The 22,004-nt window shown below is 37.7% G+C and overlaps 1 protein-coding gene and 1 pseudogene across 1 annotated transcript in view; one reads left to right on the forward strand and one right to left on the reverse strand.

The window, feature by feature from the left end:
* Positions 1–22,004, reverse strand: part of CHIC1 (cysteine rich hydrophobic domain 1) — an 86,600-nt gene that overhangs the window by 24,367 nt on the left and 40,229 nt on the right. The gene's annotated exons all lie outside the window — the stretch shown is intronic.
* On the forward strand, positions 11,060–11,805 carry LOC123627965 (annotated as a pseudogene).

Consider the following 22,004-nt stretch of genomic DNA (forward strand, 5'->3'; position numbering starts at 1 on the left):
GGATGGGAATGGGATGGGATGGAATTTCCATTCCATACAAATTATTCTTCAATGATGAAGGAGAAATAAAGACTTTCTCAGACAAACAAAAATTAAGGGAATTTACAACCCAGTAGACCTGCCTTGAAAGACATGTTAAAAGTTGTTCTTCAAAGAGCAGGAAAATGATACAGGTCAGAGACTCAGATCTATAGAAACAAAGGATGAGCATTAGAAAAGGAATAAATAAAGATAACATAATGTCTTTTATTTTCTCTTATTCTTTTTTTTTTTTTTTGAGACAGAGTCTCGCTTTGTTGCCCAGGCTAGAGTGAGTGCCGTGGCGTCAGCCTAGCTCACAGCAACCTCAAACTCCTGGGCTTAAGCGATCCTCCTGCCTCAGCCTCCCGAGTAGCTGGGACTACAGGCATGCGCCACCATGCCCGGCTAATTTTTTCTATATATATATTTTAGTTGGCCAGATAATTTCTTTCTATTTTTAGTAGAGATGGGGTCTCGCTCTTGCTCAGGCTGGTCTCGAACTCCTGAGCTCAAATGATCGGCCCGCCTCAGCCTCCCAGAGTGCTAGGATTACAGGTGTGAGCCACCGCACCCGGCCTTCTCTTATTCTTAATTGATCTAAAAGGTAACAGTTTGTTCAAAATAATAATAGCAAGAATTCAGTGATTATAGCTTATGAATAAGCAAAACAAATGACAGCAATGTTATAATGGGTGGGAGGGAAGAATTGGGAATACTGTGTTATAAGGCACTTGCACTACCTGGGAAGTGGCAAATTGTAATTTGAAAAGTGGACTTGGATTGGTTGTAAATGTATATTGTGAATTCAAGGGTAACTACAAAAAAGTTAAAAAAGAAATGTAACTGATAAGGGAGGATTAAAAGTGGTATCATACACAACACTCAATTAAAACAGAAGAAGGCAGAAAAAGAGTCAAAGATGAAGAAAGAATGAACAAGGGCAATGAATAGAAAATAATAAATACAGTAGATATAAATATATCATATTAATTTTCACTTAACACATCAATGGCCTAAATACATCAATTAAAAAGATTGTCAGATTGGATGAACAAACAAGACTCAAATATACGTTGTCTACAAGAAACCCACTTAATTTTTTAAAAAATTTCAATAGATTTAGGGGGTACAAGTGGTGTTTTAATACATGTATGAACTGCATAGTGATGAAGTTAGGGCTTTTAGTGTATCTGTTACCTGAATAGAATATGTTGTACCCAATAGGTAATTTTTGATCCTTCATCCCCACCTATACTCCTTCCTTCTAAGACTACAAAGTCTATTATACCACTCTGTGTGACCATGTATACCCATTGCTTAGTTCCCACTTATAAGTGAGTACATGTGGTATTTGTTTTTCTATTCCTAAAATACTTCACTTAGGATAATGGCTTCCAGATCAATCTAAGTTGATGCAAAAGACATTATTTCATCCCTTTTTATAGCTGAGTAGTATTCCATGGTGTATATATCTCCCATATTTTCTTTATACACTTATAAGTTAATGGGCACTTAGGTTGATTCCATGTCTTTGCTATTGTGAATTGTGCTGCAATAAACATTTGGGGGCAGCAGTCTTTTTTTTATAAAATGACTTCTATTCCTTTGGGTAGATACCCAGTAGTGGGATTGCTGGATTGAATGGTAGCTCTACTCTTAGTTCTTCAAGGAATCTCTGTACTGTTTTCCATAGAGGTTGTACTAACTCACATTCCTACCAACAGTGTAAAAGCAATTCCTTTTTACCACATCCATGCCAGCATTCACTTTTTATTTTTTGACTTTTTAATAATGGCCATTCTGACAGGGGTAAGGTGGTATCTCAATGTGGTTTTAATTTGCATTTCCCTGATGATTAGTGATGCTGAGCATTTTTTCCTGTTTGTTGGCCATTTGTCTATCTTTTGAAAAATGTTTGTTCATGTCTTTTGCCTACTTTTTAATGGGGTTATTTGTTTTTTTCTTACTGATTAGTTTGAGCTTCTAGCAGATTCTGGATATTAGCCCTTTATTAGATGTATAATTAGTGAATATTCTCTCCCATTCTGTAGGTCGTCTATTTATTCTGTTGGTTATTTCTTTTGCTGTGCAGAAACTTTTTAGCTTAACTAAGTCCCATTTATTCATTTTTGTTTTTGTTGTATTAATATTTGCTTTTGGGGTCTTGGTCATAAATTCTTTGCCTAGGTCAATGTCCACAAGAGTGTTTCCTGAGGTTTCTTCTAGCATTTTTATGATGTCAGTTCTTAAAGTCTTTAATCCAACTTGAGTTAATTTTTGTATGTGGTAAAAGATAAGGATCCCGTCATTCTTCTGCATGTGGCTCTTTAATTTTCTCAGCACCATTTATTGAATAGAGTGTCCTTTCCCCATTGTATGCTTTTGTCTGCTTTGTCAAAGATCAGTTGGTTGTAGATATATAATTTTATTTCTGAGTTCTCTAAAGAAACCCACTTTAAATATAAAGACAGACTAAATGTAAAGAGATAGAGAAGGACATATGATGCTAAAAGTAATTACAGGAAAACTAGTGTCATTTTAGGCAATTTCAGACTTCAGAGTAATGGAAATTATCAGCGATAAAGAGGGTCATTACATAATAATAAAAAGTGTCAATTATCCAAGAAGACATAACAATCCTTATTGTGTACATGCCTAATAAGAGACTGTCAAAATACATGAGGCTAAAATGGGTAGAACTACAAGGAGAAATTGAGGTTGACTATTACAGCTGGAGATGTCAGCACCTCTCTATCAGTTATTGACAGAACCAACACACAAAATCAATAAATACATAGGTGAACTAAACAGCACACCTAATCATCTGGATCTAAATAGCACCTATAGGATATTTCCTTTAACAGCTGAATACATACACTAATCAAGCTCACATGGAATGCTCATGAAGACAGACTATATTCTAAGTTATAAAATACACTTTACCAAGTTTTGAAGAATAGAAATAATAAAAATATACTCTCAGATCCCAATGAATTAACCTAGAAATTGATAATAAAAAAGTAGCTGGAAAACTCCAAAATACTTGGTGATTATAAAACACACTTCTGAACAACACATTTCTAAACAACACGAATCAAAGGAGTCTAAAAACACATTAAAAATATTTTCAACTGAACGAAAATGAAAATACAACTCATTGAAATTGTGGGATACAGTTAAAGCACTGTTTAGAGAGAAATTTACAGCACTGAATGCATATAATGAAAAGGGAGAAAGACTTAAAATATATAATCTATGCTTTAGGAATATAGAAAAAGAAGAACAAATTAAAAACAAAGGAGGGGGACCAAGATGGCAGACTAGAAGCAGCCTGCAAACGTTTCTCTTACTGAAAGGACTGAAAGTGGTGAGTGGATATCCACCTTCAGATTGACTGTTTAACAGAGAGCATTGTGAATCAAAAGAGAGGTGACAGGAGACACTCAAAGTATAGGAGAAGGAAGTGAGGTGACCTGTTCTGTTATGTGGTTTGGAGAGGGGAGAATCCTGGGACTCCACACTTGCAGGAGGGATGCTCTACTACAGTAGGCCACAGGACTGACACAGGGAGGCATCTGGAGACTGTTCAGCGATATTACTCTGGAGAGAGGGCACAGCAGTGACCAAGTGGCTTGCAAACCCTGGGCAGTGCAGCTGGCATCATTTCAAAATCCTAGACCCAGAGTGCTGTCTCTACCCAGAGGGCAGATCCATTGCTGCTACTTTCCCATTGCCCCTACCAGTCCAGAAGCAGAGAGAGAGTGGGGAGGTTGGACACTCTTGTGAGTTTCATGGGCAGGAGCCACATGCCCCTACTGCCACTGGGGGTCCTGGGTGGGCTGACAATTGCTGCTGCCTGTCGACACAGGTGGGGCTGTGCTCAAGCTGGTGCAGGCTGACAACCACCACTGTACAGGGATGTGGGCAGTGTTCCACTCAAGCTAGCACCCAGCTGACAAACTCAGTCATCCAAGGATCTGAATGGGGCAGTTCACAAGCTGAAGCATGCTGACAACCACTACAGCCCTAAGGTGTGAGTGAAGTTGCACTCATGCTGGCATAGCCATCAATTGCCACTACCACTGGAAGGTGTGAGAACTATGCTCAAGCCACTTGGAGAAACAAACACTACCACCTGTGGATCTGAGTGGGGCAGCTCCTAAGCCAGCCAGGACAGAAAACTGCCACCACACGCATAGGCACAGGTAGGGATGTGCTCAATCTGGCACAGGCTGACAATCACCACTGTTGACAGAACTAGGTAGGCCGTTCATTCACTCTGTAATGTGGGGAGCACCAGTGACAACCACAGGCAAAAGGTGAGGCAGGAGATGCAGGAAAGCAACAGTGTTAAACACTCACAGTGCAGCCAATTATCTTGGGCTGGGTCAATCCTCTGGGGTAGGCCACAACTGTGCCATCCAAGGACCACTCCCTCACTGCACTAAGTAGGAGAGTTCTCAGCAGAGGAGAATAGGTACACTGCATGTTTATCTGTCTTGTGCTGAGAGAACAAATTTTAGAGGAGAAGGAACCAGCAAAAGAACTCAGGCAATATGGAAAAAGACACTAGCCAAAATGGCTGACCAGAGACACGTGCTGCAGATCATCTCAGAAAGAAGGAAACGTTTTAGATGAAAAAGAAACAAACAAACAAAAAAAACCAAAATAACAAACAACCATAGATTGGGTGTACTTCTGAGAGAAAAGTGCAGAACCTATTAGAAATTCCATGGGAAGAAATTGTGGAGCAGAACACGAAGGAGAAAGAAATTGGCAGAAGACAACCACTGAGAGGCTTGGAGTCCAGTGAAAAGGGTAGGTGGAACAGTTTTTTTCTCCTTCCCTCATATCTCTGGCAGTCAGCAGGGTCCCGAGCTGCTAGAGAAACTTTCTACCTTCATAAACCCAAAAGCTGCTACTGCCAGAGAACTGCGAGCTTCCTGAGGACAAAGCACCTGCTGGCCACCCCCCTGGGGCACTTCCTGTCACCACAGACCTGAGCTGAGATGGCAGGGACCACATTGCTTCTCCACCCACCATGAGCCTTTGTCCTCCCTAGGGGGCTTCAGCCCCTCAGTTTTCGTCTTGCTTGTTCTTACAGAAACATTTCCCAACTCCAGCCCAGACTGCGGGAGCCATAGGGGGCCAATGGGTCCTGGGGGATCTCTGTGACCCCAGAGCCTGGACATTCCGGGTGGGTTGCTTTCTGGAGAGAGGGAGAGAGATGACCAGGGTACTAACTTTCCTCTATCCAGACTCTTTTCCTTCCCTTGCCTTCCCCCACCTGTAGCTGCTGAGAGAAATGATTGAGCCACGGCTCCTAGAAGCTGCTGCTTCCCCACTGTTGGTAAATATAATACGCCGGGACTTCCACAGAGAGAGGGGCTCAAACGTTTCCTCTTAAAAACCTGCAGAGGACTAAGGGACAACTGAACTGTGAGCTCCTTGCTTACTGGCCCTCCTTGGTGATGCTTGCCCAGCTTCTCCATCAGAGCAGGGCACATCCCAAAGTGGAGGGACATCAAACCTGCTTGAGCAGCACATAGGCAACTTCAGACAAGCACACTTCTCCCTGGCCAGGTCAGGGACTGATCTTCAGGGACCTGGACAGAGGCCTGTAAGCCAGAACCAGTACTCCCATGACTTGTTGTATTGCTCTGGGGCATGGAGAGGAGATTTGTGAACTAATCTTGGGAGGTGAGGGAGCCCACGTGGGCAGAACTGAAAGGAGAGGGGTGTGGGTCCTACCCACAGTGCACATGTGGAACACCCCTCCCTCCACAGGAATGCTGTACTCTCAGCCCAGGGCAGGCTCCTGGACAGGGAAGCTACCAGCCTGCAGTGCCACTGCTGGGGAGCTCAGCTAGTTTGAGCTCCTGCCTGCCGGCAGAGGCCACTGAAAACACACGGAGCACAGGAGCAGGGAAAAGAGCAAAACCCACTCTTGACAGCCAGATTGTGAATCTCAGATGGCCCTGCCTCCACAAGCACACTTTCTGGCTGAATGGGCCACTTCAGCCACTCTCTGTTGGCTTTCCCCAGGAGCAGGGAGCAGACCTTTGACCCCCGCCAAAACAGCTACCTTAGCAGCCCTTGTGGAGCCTGACAACAAGCTCACCCAACCAAGCCCTGCCCAGCCTCACATCCACATGAGTTTCTGCTGTGGTAGAGAATAGGGACTCATCTGAAAGTTCCAGGGCCCCACCTATCACCTGGGGCATTTAAGTGCTTCTACTGAAGGGCTAGAGCTGGTCACAGGTTCCCCCCTCCTACCCAAAAAGAATACACTGCAGCTTGTTCCTTCCAGCAAACACCACCTTCTGACAGGGAAGTCAATTTGCACAGCCCTGTATAACATTTATTGACTTAATCATAGAGGGTGGGATTTATTCTTACCCACAAGCACCACCTACTGTCTCAGAGATTAAACTGGATGTGCCAGTACAATTCACACTGTTAGGAAGATCACAGGGCTAGGGAAAGAGAAAGGATTTCAAAGACCTCCATCCTCCTTCATCAAAGAGAGACAGGGAATCTGCTCACACACATAGCTCACCACTGCTACAGCCTACAAACAACTAGCAACTGAGAAAATCAAACACACTAAGGATATCTATAACCAAGGCATCCATCCAGAACCTAGATCGTCATCAAAGCACCCACAAGCAAAGCCAAAGGTTCTTACCCAACATATGCTACACACACTACTTTACAAGTGAGTGGGGGAAATAAAGCCCTATCTAAATAAAAGAAAAACCCAAAATAAATGACAGTTGCCCTAGATGAGAAGGAATCAGTGAAAGAACTTGGGAGGTCCGAAAAAAATCAGAGCCAAATGAAACCTCCAAAAGTGAACACCCGGTCTCTAGCAATGGGTACTAACCAAAATGAAAATATTGCAATCACAGATAAAGAATTCCAAATATGGATTGTAAGGAAGCTCAATGAACTCTAAGAGAAAATGGAAGACTAATTCAATGAACCAGAAAAACAATTCAGGAAATGAATAGAAAATTCACTAAGGAGATCGACATATTAAAAAAAAATAGAATTTCTGGAAATTGAAAACTCATTTAAGAAAATAGTAAACACAGTGAAAAGTTTTAAGAGACTAGACCACACAGAAGGAAGAATCTCAGAGCTTGAAGACAACTCTTTCCAATTACATTAGTCAAAAATAAAAAACGGAGAATTAAAAGGAATGAATAAAGCCTACAAGAAATGTGGGATTATGTAAAAAGGCCAAATATAAGAATCATAGGCATCCCTGACAGTGAAGAACAAAATGCACAAGGGCTGGAGAACCTATTTGAGGGAATAATTGAGGAAAACTTCCCTGGTCTTGACAGAGATTTACACATCCAGGTACAAGAAGCTCAATGAACACCTGGGAGATTCATTGCAAAGAGACAATCACCAATACTGGGCAAAATCAACATGAAGGAGGAACTCCTGAGAGCTGTGAGGTGAAAACATCAAATAACTTACAAAGTAAAACCCATCAGGCTAACTGCAGACTTCTCAAGTGAGACCTTACAAACCAGAAGGGATTGGGGCCCCATCTTCAGTCTTCTTAAACAGAGCTGCCAGCCTAGAATATTGTATCCTGCAAATCAAAGTTTCATATATGAAGGAGAAATAAAGACTTTTCCAGACAAGCAAACACTGATGGAATTTGTCAAGACCACACCTGCCCTTCAGGAAATACTCAGAACTGCATTATACATTGCGTCAGCACAATAGACACCCACCAGTGTAAAGCCACCCAAAAACAACATCACAAGAAGTAAAACAAAGCAATAAGGTACTACCCAACAGGATGAACAGAACTGCATCCCATATATCAGTCAATGTGAATGGTTTGAATGCCCACTCAAGAGACATAGGCTGTCTGAATGGAAGAAAAAATACAACCCAATAGTCTGTTGTCTCCAGGAAACATATCTAACTCACAAGGACTGATACAGACTCAAGAAGAAGGGATAGAAAAAAATACTCCGTGCAAATGGAAACCAAAAGAAAGCAGGTGTAGCCATTCTCATATCACACAAAATTGACTTTAAATCAAACACTTAACACAGGAACACCCAGATTTATAAAGCAAACCCTACTAGATCTAAGCAGAGAGATAAACACAGCATCATAATTGCCAGGGACCTCAACACTCCACTGACAGAACTGGACAGATAATCTAAGCAGAAAATAAACACTGGACTTAAATGAGACTCTAGAACAAATGGGTCTACAGACATTTACAGAAAATTTTACCCCAAAACTAATGAATATACATTCTTCTCATTAGCACATGGAACATTCTCCAAGACTGATTATGTCTTATGCCACAAAACATTTCTCAACAAATTCAAAAAAATAGAAATCATACCATGTCTCTTCTCAGACCTCATTTGAATAAAACTAGAAATCAACTCCAAAATAAACACTCAATTCTACACAAAGTCATGGAAATTAAACAACCTGCTGCTGAACAATGGGGTCAATGATAAAATTACGATGGAAATAAAAAGATTCCTCAAACTGAATGACAAAGGAACACAAGCTATCAAAATCTATGAGACTCAGCAAAAGCAGTCTTAAAGGGAAAATTCATAGTTTTAAATGCCTACATTAAAAAGATAGAAAGATCAGAAATCAATAATGTAATGTCACATCTCAAGGAACTAGAAAAGGAAAAGCAATCCAAATCCAAAGCCAGCAGAAGAAAAGAAATAACTAAAGTCAGAGCAGAATTAAATGAAATGGACAGAAAAATATAATACCAAGGATCAATGAAACAAAAATTTGGTTCTTTGAAAAGATAAACAAAACTGATGGACCTCTTGCTAGATGAACCAGGAATAGAAGAGAAAAGACCCAAATAATCTCAATCAGAAATGAAAAAGGATATATTACAACTGATACCACAGAAATACACAATATCAGCTGTGAATACTATGAAAACATGTATGCACATCAATGGACAAATTCCTGGAAACACACACCCTCCCAAGTCTCAGTCAGGAAGAAACAGAACTCTTGAACAGAAAAATAACAAGCAATGCGACTGAAGTTGTAATAAAAAAGCTTCCAAGAAAAAAAGGGCCCAGACCACATAGATTCACAGCCGAATACTACCAGACCTACAAAGAGCTAGTACCCGTACTGCAGAATTATTCCATAACATTGAAAAGGAGGGAATCCTCCCAAATCATTTTATGAAGCCAATATCACCTTGATTCCAAAGTCAGGAAAGGACACAACAAAAAAGAAAACTACAGACCAATATCCCTTATGAATATAGATGCAAACACCTACAATAAAATGCTAGCAAACCCAATTCGACAGTACATCAAATAAATAATCCACCATGACCAAGTGGGCTTCATCCCCAGGATTCAAGGACAGTTCAACATACAGAAATCAATAAATGTGATTTACCACATAGAAGCAGAAGCAAAGATCATATGATCATATAATTAGTTGCAGAAAAAGCATTCGACAAAATTCAACACCCTTTCATGACAAAAGCCATCAACAAACTCAGCATAGAAGGAACATAGCTCAAAATTATAGAAGCCATACATGAGAAACCCACAGCCATCATGCTGAATGGGGAAAAGTTGAAAACATTCCCACTAAGAACTGGAACAAGACAAGTGTGCCCACTGTCACCACTTCTATTCAATGTAGTGCTGGAAGTCCTAGCCAGAGCAATCAGGCAAGAGAAAGAAATAAAGGGTATCCAAACTGGGAAAGAGGAAAACCCTAAAGCCTCCACCAAAAGACTCCTAGAACTGATAAATAAATTCAGCAATTTCTCAGATTACAATATCAATGTACAAAAGTCAGTAGCACTTCTATATACTAATAATAATCAAGCTCGGAGTCAAATCAAGGACTCAATTCCATTAACAATTTCTGCACAGAAAATAAAATACCGGTGCATATACTTAACCAAGGAGGTGAAAGATTTCTATGAGGAGCACTACAAAACACTGATGAAAGAAATCACCGATGACACAAATAAATGGAAAAACATTCCATGTTCATGTTGGTAGAATCAACATCATTAAAATGTCCACACTGCCCAAAGTGATTTACAGATTCAATGTAATCTCCATCAATATACCAATATCATATTTCACAGATCTGGAAAAAATAATTCTATGCTTCATTTAGAACCAAAATAAGCCCAAGTAGCCAAAGCAATCTTAAGCAAAATAACAAATCTGGAGGCATCACATTACCTGACTTCAATTATACTACAGGGCTATAGTAACCAAAATACCATGGTACTAGTTTAAAAGTACAGATACAGACTAATGGAACAGAATAAAGAATCCATAAATAAAGAATCCATAAATAAAACCATCTACCTACAATGAATTGATCTTTAACAAAGCAGACAACCACATCCTTTGTTGAAAGGAAGCCCCATTCAATAAATGACGCCAGAAAAATCGGATAGCCACATGCAGAAGAATGAAACAGGACCCCTATTTCTCTCTATATACAAAAGTTAATTTGAGATAGATAATAGACTTCAATGTAACACATATAAACTATAAAAATTCTCGAAGAAAACATAGGAAAAATTCTTGTAGACATTGGCCTAGGCAGAGAATTTATGATGAAGACCCCAAAGGCAAATACAGCAACAACAAAATAAATAAATGGGATTTAATTAAGTCAAAAATCTTCTGCACAGCAAAGGAAATTATGAATAGAATTAATAGACAACTGACAGAATGGAAGAAAACATTTGCAAATTATACTTCCAACAAAGGACTAACACCTAGAATATACAAGGAACTCAAACAAATCAGCAAACAACCCCACAAATAATCCCATTAATGAGAGGCATAGACATGAACAGAAGTTTTTCAAAAGAAGTTAGATAAATGGCCAACAAACATAGGAAAAAATGCTCAACATCACTAATCATCAGGGAAATACAAATTAAAACCACAATGAGATGCCACCTTACCCCTGTCAGAATGGCCACTATTCAAAGTTGAGCTCTTTTCGGGCTGGAACCATGGAGGGTGTCAAAGAGAAGAAAAAGAAGGTTCTTGCTGTGCCAGAAACCCTTAAGAGAAAGTGAAGGAATTTCAAAAAGCTGAAGATCAAATGCCTGAGATAGAAGTTTGCCCAAAAGATGCTTCAAAAAGCAAGGAGGAGGCGTATCTATGAAAAAGCTAAGCATTATCACAAGCAATATAGGCAGATGTACAGAATTGAGATTCGAATGGCTAGGACGGCAAGGAATGCTGGCAACTTCTATGTACCTGCAGAATCCAAATTGGCATTTGTCATCAGAATCAGAGATATCAATGGTGTGAGCCCAAAGGTCCAAAAGGTGTTGCAGTTTCTTTGCCTTCGCCAGATCTTCAATGGAACCTTTGTTAAGCTCAAATAGGCTTCAATTAACATGCTGAGGATTGTAGAACCATCCAGTGCATGGGGGCACTCAAACCTGAAGTCAGTAAATGAACTAATCTACAAGCGTGGTTATGGCAAAATCAGTAAGAAGCAAATTGTGTTGACAGATAATGCTTTGATTACTCGATCTCTTGGTAAATATGGCATCATCTGCATGGAGGACCTGATTCATGAGATTTATACTGTTAGAAAATGCTTCAAAGAAGAAAATAACTTCTGTGGCCCTTCAAGTTATCATCTCTACAGGGTGGAATGAAGAAAAAGACAATCCATTTTGTAGAAGGTAGAGATACTGGCAACAGCAAAGACCAGGTCAATAGGCTTATTAGAAAAATGAACTAAGGTATCTACCATGATTATTTTTCTAATCTGCTCAGTTAGTAACCACTGACTGCTTTCAACAAATAAAAACAAAATGTTGAAAAACAATGGATGCTGAGAGAAAGAAACACTTATACACTTGGTAGGGCTGCAAATTAGTACAACTTCTATGGAAAACAGTATGCAGATTTCTTAAAGAAAAAAATGTAGAGTTACCATTTGATCCAGCAATCCCACTACTGGGTATTTACACAGAGGAAAAGAAGTCATTTTATCAAAAAGACACCTGCACCCAAATGTTTATTGCAGCATAAGTCACAATTGCAAAGATGTGGAAAACACCTAAATGCCTGTCAATCTACAAGTGGATAATGAAAATTCATTATGGGTATACCACGGAGTACTACTCAGTTCTAAAAAGGAATGAAATAATGTCTGTTGTAGCAACTTCAATGGGACTGGAGACCATTATCCTAACTAAGGTATTTCAGGAATGGAAAAACAAACACCACATATTCTCTTTAATAATATTGGGAGCTAAGTGATGGACACACACAGGCTCAAAGAGATGTCAAGGGCACCAGAAAGTAAGAAGATGGGAGGAGGTGAGGGCTAAAGACGTACTTATCAGTTAAAACGAACACTATTCTGGTGATGGGCACACTAAAAGACCCAACTTAAGCCTTATATAAGGTATCCATGTAGCAAAAACTTTTATACCCATGTAATATTTTGATATAAAAGACAAAGTAGAAGAAAATTAATACAAATTAAGAGCAGAAATCAATGAAATTGAAAACAAGACATCAATAGAGACAATCAACAAAATGAAAAGCTTATTCTTTGAAAAAAAAAATCAGTACATTTAATACACCATTAGCCAGATTAAATAAGAACTAAGGAAATAAGATGGAAGTTACTAATAGAAATGAAATAGGGAACATAACTTCTGATTCCAGGGACATGAAAACGATGAAGAAGGAATATTATTAAAAACTTCATGCCCATGAATTTGATAGTTTATATAAAAATAATCAATTACTTGAGAACGCCAACCTATTAAAACTCACACAACGAGAAGGATAATCTAGATAGGCCTATATCTATTAAGGAAACTGAATCAATAATTAACAACCTCCTAAACAGAAAGGACCTGACCCAGATGGATTCACTGGTAAATTCTATCAAACATTTGATGAAGAAATTGTATGAATTCTTAATGATATCATTCAAAAATAGAAGCAGAGTGAATACTTCCTAACTCATTCTGTGAGGCCAGTATTTCCCTAATACTAAGACCAGACAAAGATATTACACAAAAGAAAACTGCAGACCAATATCTCATGACCAAAGATGCAGTAACACTGAACAAAACATTAGCAAATCAAATAAAATGTATTAATATTTATCATAATCATGTGTGACTTATTCCAGGTATCCAAGGATGCTTCAACATTTGAAAATCAATTAATGTAATCCATCACATCAATGGGCTTGAAGAAAAATCAGATGATCATATCAATAAGATGCAAAAAAACCCATGGGAGAAATAGTTAACACTCATCCATGATAAAAAAACTCTCAGAAAACTAAGAATATAGACAAATTTCCTCAACTTGATAAAGAGCATCTATAAAAAAAAATCTTCAGGTAATATCATACTTAATGGTGAGATACTAGATTATTTCCTGCTAAGATCAGTTATAAGGCAAGGAGGTCCACCTTTACCACTCCTATTCAGAACTATAGTGGTTGTCATAGGTAACTCAACAAGATAAGAAAGAAAAGAAAGTATACAGATTGGGGATTGTCTTAGTCTGTTCAAGCTGCTATAATATAAGAGAATATCGCAGAGTGGGTGGTTTGTAAAGAACAGAAATTTATTTCTCACAGTTCTGGAGGCTGGAAGTCCAAGATCATGTTGGTGGCAGATTTAGTGTCATATGAGGGCCATTTTGCTGTGTCCTCACATGGTAGAAGAGCAAGGGAGCTGTCTAGGGTCTCTTTTGAAAGGGCACTAATCCCACTCGCAAGGATTCTGCCCTCATAATCTAATCACCACCCAAAAATTCCACTTCCTGATTAAGTTTCAACATATGAATTTTGGATAGATATAAACCCTTGACCCTTCAAATTTATGTCCTTCTCACGTGCAGAATACATTCATTCCATCCCAACAGCACCTAAAATATTAACTCATTCTAGTAACAATTCAAATGGAATTTAAAATTAAAAATGATAACATAATTAGCACTCCAAAAATAAGGTATAAATCTCACAAAATATGTACAAGATCTACATGGGGAAAAATACCAAGGTCTGATGAAAGAAATAAAAGAAGACCTAAAAAATGAAGAGATATTTCATGAACATAAATAAGATGACTCAATATTGTCAAGATATCTGTTCTTCCCAACTTAGTCTATAGATTACATGCAAGCTCAATCAAAATCCCAGCAAGTTGTTTTGTGAATATTAACAAACTAATTATAATGTTTATAGGCAAAGGCAAAAGATTCAGAATAGTCAATACAACATTTAAGGAGAACAAAGTCAGAGGACTGATATTGTCACTGGCTTCCAAGTAGAGGTTGTTCCAAGTTCTTGGTGTACATTGCAGAAAAGAATTTCAGGACACACCCCATTAGCCAAGCAAGCAAAAGCTTTTAAAAGCAAAAGTACACTCTCGGAAAACAGAACAGGCAGGCTTGAAAAGAACAGCTGCACTGAGAGGAAGTGGTATTAGATCTTTCCTAGTCTTACTAATTGAGGGGAGGAATATTCACAGCTAATGGGTTAGCTTTTTACTAAAACTTTGAGTAGTAATTCCTAGAATTGAGTTTCCTCCCATTTTCATACTTTATATGGTTGTATTGGAACTATCATGGTGACTTCAAAAGCAAAGAAATTTTAAAACCACAATGTGAATGATCCTGTAATTAGCCAAAATTCACATAAGGTGGCAGAGATAATTGACAAGCCAGTTGGGGCCAGTTCTTGTCTGTGGTTGTCATCCCCTCTAGTCAGCTTCTGCTTAAGAGCTGTTTAATACCTGCACCTGATCTCCAAGCACTTGCATCTGGTCTCAGACCTGTCTCCCAGTCTCCTACTCTAACAATACTACCTGGTTTCAAGACTTACTACAAAGCTACAGTAATCAAGACAGTGTGGTACTGTTCAAAGAACTGATTAATTAATCAATGGAACAGAATAGAGAGGCCAGAAGTAGATCCACACAAATATAGTCATCTGATCTTTGACAAATGATTAAAGGCAAGTCAATGGAAAAGAGATAGTCTTTTCAACAAATGGTGCTGGTACAACCAGACATCCACATGAAAAAAATGAATCTATTCACAAACCTTAGACCTTTCACAAAAACAATATTCAATACAGATCACAGCCCTAAATATAAAATGCAAAATTATAAAACTCTTAGAATATGCCATAACAAAATCTAGGAGACCTTGGGTTTGGCAACGGATTCTTAAATATGACACCAGAAAACACACTGCATAAAAGAAAAAATTGGTAAGCTGGAATTCATTAAAATTAAAATTTTCTGTTCTACAAAAGACACTATCAAGAAAATAAAAAGACAAACCACAGACTGTGAGAAAATATTTGCAAAACATATATCTTATGGAAGATTGGTATCCAAAGTATACAAATAACTCTTAAAACTCAACAATAAAAACACAAACAATCCAATTAAAAAGTGGGCATAGGAACCTTAGACCCCATCCTGCTATGGTTCCTAAAGAAATGGGTGAGAAAGGGTGACCTGGAGGGCACTCAGCCCTCTTTTCCTTCAGGAACCATCCTGTACCCATTCCACAAAAAAATGGGCATAGTGGGCATAGGCTTGAACAGAAACCTCTTCAAAGAAGATATACAGATGGCAAATAAGCTTATAAAATCTACTCAATATCATGATTTTCCACAACTGAAAATTAAAACAATAGTGAGACATCACTACACACTTCTTAGAATGGTCAAAATCCAAAACACTGAAAACACCAAATGTTGGTGAGGATGTGGAGCAACAAAAAGTCTTATTCATTGCCAGTAGGAATGCAAAATGGTACAGCCACTTTGGGAGATGGTTTGGCAGTTTCTTATAAAACTAAACATACTCTTACCATATGATCCAATCATCAAAAACTGCCCACTCAAAATCTTGTACTTGAATATTTACAAAAGTCTTATTTATGATTGCCAAACCTTAAAAGCAATCAAGATGCCCTTCAATATGTGAATAAACAAACTTCTGTACATCCCAACAATTAAATATTATTCAGTGATAAAAAGAAATAAACTATCAAGCCACAAAAAGACATGAAGGTCAGACCATGAAGATCAGAGACAGTAGGATGACATACAGTATTTAAAGTGCTGAAAGACGGGAGGCTGAGGCAGGAGGATTGCCTGAGCCCAGGAGTCTGAGGTTGCTGTGAGCAAGGCTGATGCCACGGCACTCTAGCCTGGGCAACAGAGACTCTGTCTCAAAAAAAAAAAAAAAAAAAAGTGCTGAAAGAATAATTGTCAACCAAAAATTTTATACCTAGCAAAGTTATCCTTTAAAAAAAGTAAAAATTGGCCGGGCGCGGTGGCTCACGCCTGTAATCCTAGCTCTGGGAGGCCGAGGTGAGTGGATCGCTCGAGGTCAGGAGTTCGAGACCAGCCTGAGCAAGAGTGAGACCTCGTCTCTACTAAAAATAGAAAGAAATTATCTGGCCAACTAAAAATATATTTACAAAAAAATTAGCCGGGCATGGTGGCTCATGCCTGTAGTCCCAGCTACTCGGGAGGCTGAGGCAGTAGGATCGCTTAAGCCCAGGAGTTTGAGGTTGCTGTGAGCTGGGCTGATGCCACGGCACTCACTCTAGCCCGGGTAACAAAGTGAGACTCTGTCTCAAAAAAAAAAAAAAAAAAATAAATAAATAAATAAAAAAAGTAAAAATTAAGAAATTCCCAGACAAGCAAGGGCTGAGGGAGTTCATGACTATTAGAAATGTCTGTGAGCAATTCTAAAGAGAGACCTTCAGACTGAAATGAAAGGACACTAAATGCATATTGGTAAGTGAAAGAAGCCAATCTGAATATATCCTGTATAATTCCAAGTATATGGAATTCTGGAAAAGGCAAGTCTATGGAGACAATAAGAAGTTTAGTGATTGCTCAGGATTTGAGGGTGGGAGGGTAGGATGTATAGGTGTAGCACAGTGGATTTTTAGGGCCAAAAAACTACTATTATGTATGATATTGCAATGATGGATACATGTCATTATCCATTTGCCAAAGCTGATAGAATGTAGAACCCTAATACCAACCATGGACTTTAGTTAACTCTAATGTATAAACATTGGCTCATCAATTATAACAATTGTACCACACTAATGCAAGATGTTAATAGTAGGGGAGATTGGCATCGAATGAGGGAGTTTATGGAAACTCTGTATTTTTTGCTCATATTTTTCTGTAAACCTAAACCTAAAATTGTTCAAAAAAATCTGTTAATTAAAAAATTACATATAAAAAACTGAAAACAAAATAAAGACTTTCCTAGATAAAAACTGAGAGTATCTGTTGCCTGCAGACCCACCTTATGAGAAATACTAAAGAAAGTTCTTCAGGATGAAACCAAGTGAAATAGACATTCATTTGAATCTATACACAGATAAAAAAAAATTCCAAGAAGCCAAATAAGTTCCAAGTAGGATAAACTCACACTGAGTCATACCAAGACAAATTATAATCAAACTGTTGAAAGTAAAAATCTTAAAAGCAGTTAAGAGAGAAATGATTTGTTAAGTACAAGGGATACTCAAAGAAATTAACAGCTAATTTCACATCAGAGACCACAAAGGTCAGAAACAGTGGGATGACATTCAATATTTAAAGTGCTGAAAGAATAATTGTAAACCAAAAATTTTATACCTAACAAAATTGTCCTTTAATAAAAGTAAAAATTAAGAAATTCCCAGACAAGCAAGGGCTGAGAGAGTACATGATTATTAGAACTGTCTGTGAGCAATTCTAAAGAGAGACCTTCAGACTGAAATGAAAGGACACTAAACAATAATTCAAGTCATATGATGAAATAAAGAACAATGGTAAAACTACATAAATATACAAAAAAGCCAATATTGTTATATTTTTGGTTTGGAACTCCTATTTTACTCTATATGATTTAAAAGACAAATGTACAAAATGATAATTATAAATCTATGTTAATCAGCTCACAACATATAAGATGCAATTTGTGATAATAACAACATAAAGAGGGGAGTATGGAGCTATATAGTAGTGTTTGTATACTAGTGAAGCTAAGGTGGTATTAATTTAAACTAGTGTGTTATAAGTTTAACACATTAACTGCCATGTGAGTTGTATTTAACTCATGCTAGTTTTGAACGTAGGGCTTCATGAAGCATATGTAACTCACATGTCTCTTCACCTTGGGAGCTCTGAGTACTATTTTTCAAGTTGTACATAACTCACACACAGAAAACAATAAAAAGTAACACATTTTTTATTAAATTAGAAAGGATCGTTTTGTTTTTGAAGCTTTTATTCTATTTTCCTAATAAATCACCGTGGCCCCAAGGAAAATTTTTTTTTCTAGTGTGGCAATGTGTTAAAATGTTAATTGTAACAACTAAGAACATAACTAAAAAATACACAGAAAAGGAAATAAGAAGGTATACAGTATACTACAAAACTCAATTAAATATAATGTAATGGAGGAATTGAGGAATGAAAAAAGATATGACACATGAAAAAAAAAATCAGCATAGTAAAAGTAAGTCTTCCTTATGTGTTACAGGCCAAATTATACTCCCTCAAAATTGGTATGTTGAAATAACAATCCCTAGCACCTCAGAATGTGACTATATTTGGAGATAGGATATTTAAAGAGGCAATTAAGTTAAAATGAGGTATTTAGGAAATGTACTAATTCCATATGACCAGTGTTCTTATAAGAGGAGAAGATTAAGATACAGCCATGCAGAGAGGGAAGACCATTTGAAGACACAGGGAGAAGACACCTACAAGCTAAGGAGAGAGGCCTCAGGAAAAAACAACCCTCCTGACATCTTGATCTCAGATTTACAGCTTCCAGAACTGTAGGGAAATACATTTCTGTTGGTTAAGCCACCCAGTCCATGGTACTTTGTGATAGCAGGTCTAGCAAGCTAATAAATTATCATCAATGATTTTATAAATGTAAATAGATTAAAGGTAGAGATATGCAAATGGATTAAAAAACATGATCCATCTATATGTTGTGCACATGAAACTCATTTAGATTCAAAGACACAGATATTAATAGGCTGAAAAGTAAAAAGACGGAATAAGATATTCTATGTAAATAGTAACCAAAAAAGAGCTGAGGTGGCCATACCATCAGACAAAATAGACTTTAAATTTTACAAAGGTACAAAATAAAAAGAGAATCAGTGTGTGTGTGAGAGTGTGTGTGTATATGTGTGTGTGTGTGTATCCATCTTAGTTTGCTCAGGCTGCTATAACAAAATACCATAGACTAGGTGGCTTAAAAAACACATTATTTCTCACAGTTCTGGAGGCTGGGAAATCCGAGATCATGGTTCCAGCATGGTCAGGATCTGGTGAGGGCCCTCTTCCTGGCTTGTAGACACCTGCCTTCTTGCTGTACCTTCACATAGTGGGGATAGGGAGAGGAGGAGGGAAGGGGAATGGGGGCAGGGGAGAAAAGAAAGGGGAGAGGAGAGGGAGAAATTCAGTCCATAAGAGTATATACTGATAAAAGGATATATCCATCAAGAAACAACAATTACAGACACACGTTACCTGTTAGTTACAACTAACAGACACACAAAATATGTGAAAAAAAGTTGACAAAACTGAAGGGAGAAATAGATAGTTCCACAATAACAGAGAATTTGATACCCCACTTTCAATAAGGGATAAAACTATGCAGAAGATCAATAAATATAAGACTTGACTAATATTGAACAATATTATCAACCAACTAGACCAAATAGACATACAGAACACTCCATTCACAACAATATAATATAAATTCTTCTCAAGTGTAGATGGAGCATTTCTCAGGAGAGGCCATAAGCTATGTCACAAAACAAGTCTCATTAAATTTAAAACAATTAAATTCATACAAAGTATTTTCTCCACTAACAAGGGAATGACACTAGAAATCATAAGAGAACTGGACAATTCACAAATAGGAAAATTAAACACCATATTCTGAAACAAGTAATAGGCCAATGAGCTCACAAGGGCAATTAGAAAATACTTTAACAAATGAAAACAAAAACACAACATACAAAAGCTTATGGAATGTAATAAAGCATTGCTTAGAAGGAAACTGCAAGCTGAAAATGCCTACCTTAAGACAGAAGAAAGATCTTGAACCAATACCGAATTTTAGACCTTATAGAACTAGAATAAATAGAGCAAATTAAATTCAAACATAGCAGAAAAAAGGAAAAAAGTAAAGAGTAGGGTGGAGACAAATGAAATACAGAATATAAAAACAATATAAAAAAATGAACAACACCAAAAGTTAGTTCTTTGAAAAGAATAACAGATTTGATAAACCTTCAGCTATCCAAAAGAATTAAGAAAAAAAGAGAAAGAATACAAGACTCAAATTACTAGAATCAGAAATTAAACTGGGGACATTACTAACAATTTCACAGAAAAATAAAGATTAGAATATTAAAAACAATTATATCCAATGAATTAGATGAACCAGATGAAATGAATTCCCAGAATTGCCTCAAATAGAAACAGAAAGTCTTGGCCATTCTCCAAATGAAAATCTAAAGGTAAGAAGCAACAAGCAATCCAGATGGGAAGGAATCAGCAAAAAAACTCTGGAAGTATGAAGAATCAAATGGAAAGCACTCCCCCAAAGGGGAACACCAGATCTCTAGGAATTGACAACCAAATTCAGAACACTAAAATGACAGAAGAAGAATTTTGAACATGGATTGTAAGAAAACTCAATATATGCAAGAAAAGATGGATAACCAACACAAAGAAACCACACACACACACACACACAAAAAAAAAAAAAAAAAAAAAGAAAGAAAAGAAAAAGAAAAAGAAAATCCAGGACTTGGAAGCAAAATTCAATAAAGAAATTGAAATATTAAAGAAAAATCACACCGAACTTTTGGAAATGAAGAATTTATTCAAGGAATTACAAAACACAGTGGAAAGCCTCAAGAACAGGGTAGATCAAACAGAAGAAAGGATCTCAGGGATTGAAGATAACACCTTTCAATTAAATAAGTCAGTCACAGAAATAGAGCAGAGAAATTAGAGAAAAGATCAAAGCCTACAAGAAATGTGGGATTATGTGAAAAGGCCTAATATGAGAATCATAGGCATCCCTGAAGGTGAAGAAAAAATACTCAAGGGTTGGATAAGCTATTTGAGGATATAATAGAGGAAAATTTCCCAGGACTTGGTAAAAATCTAGATATCTAGGTACAAGAAGCTCAAAGGATTCCTGGGAGATTCAATGCAAACAGGAAGAGACCACGACACACAGTCATTAGACTGTCCAAAATAACCACCGGAGAGGTACTCCTATGAGCTGTAAGGCAAAAGAAGCATGTAAGGTACAAAGGAAAACCCAACAGAATAATGGCAGACTTCTCAACTGAGACCTTACAAGCAAGAAGAGACTGGGGCCCCATTCTTACTCTTCTCAAACAGAATAATGCCCAGCCTAGAATCTTGCACCCTGAAAAATTAAGTTTTATATATGAAGGAGAAATAAAGACCTTCTCAGACAAGCAAAGACTTGAGGGAACAAGAACTGCCATCCAGGAAGTACTCAAAACAGTGTTACGCATGGATCAGCACAATAAACACTCATGAATGTAAAGTCATAAAAAACCTAAAAGTCAAAAGACAGATACTATAACGGGTCAAGACAGAAAACAAAGCAACAAAGTTCAACTCAACAGGAGGAACACAAATCTGCCCCACTTACCAATTATCTCAATAAATGTGAGTGGCTTGAACTTCCCACTAAAAAGACATAGGCTGGCGGAATAAATAAATATACACAAGCCAAGTATCTGCTGTCCTCAGGAAACACATCTAACCCACAAGAATGCATTCAGACTCAAGGTGAAGGGATGGAAAACAATATTTCAAGCAAAGGGAAGCCAAAAGAAAGCTGGCGTGGCAGTTCTGAT

This window comes from Lemur catta, chromosome X, assembly GCF_020740605.2.
Source record: "Lemur catta isolate mLemCat1 chromosome X, mLemCat1.pri, whole genome shotgun sequence".
NCBI classification, from domain to species: Eukaryota; Metazoa; Chordata; class Mammalia; order Primates; family Lemuridae; genus Lemur; species Lemur catta.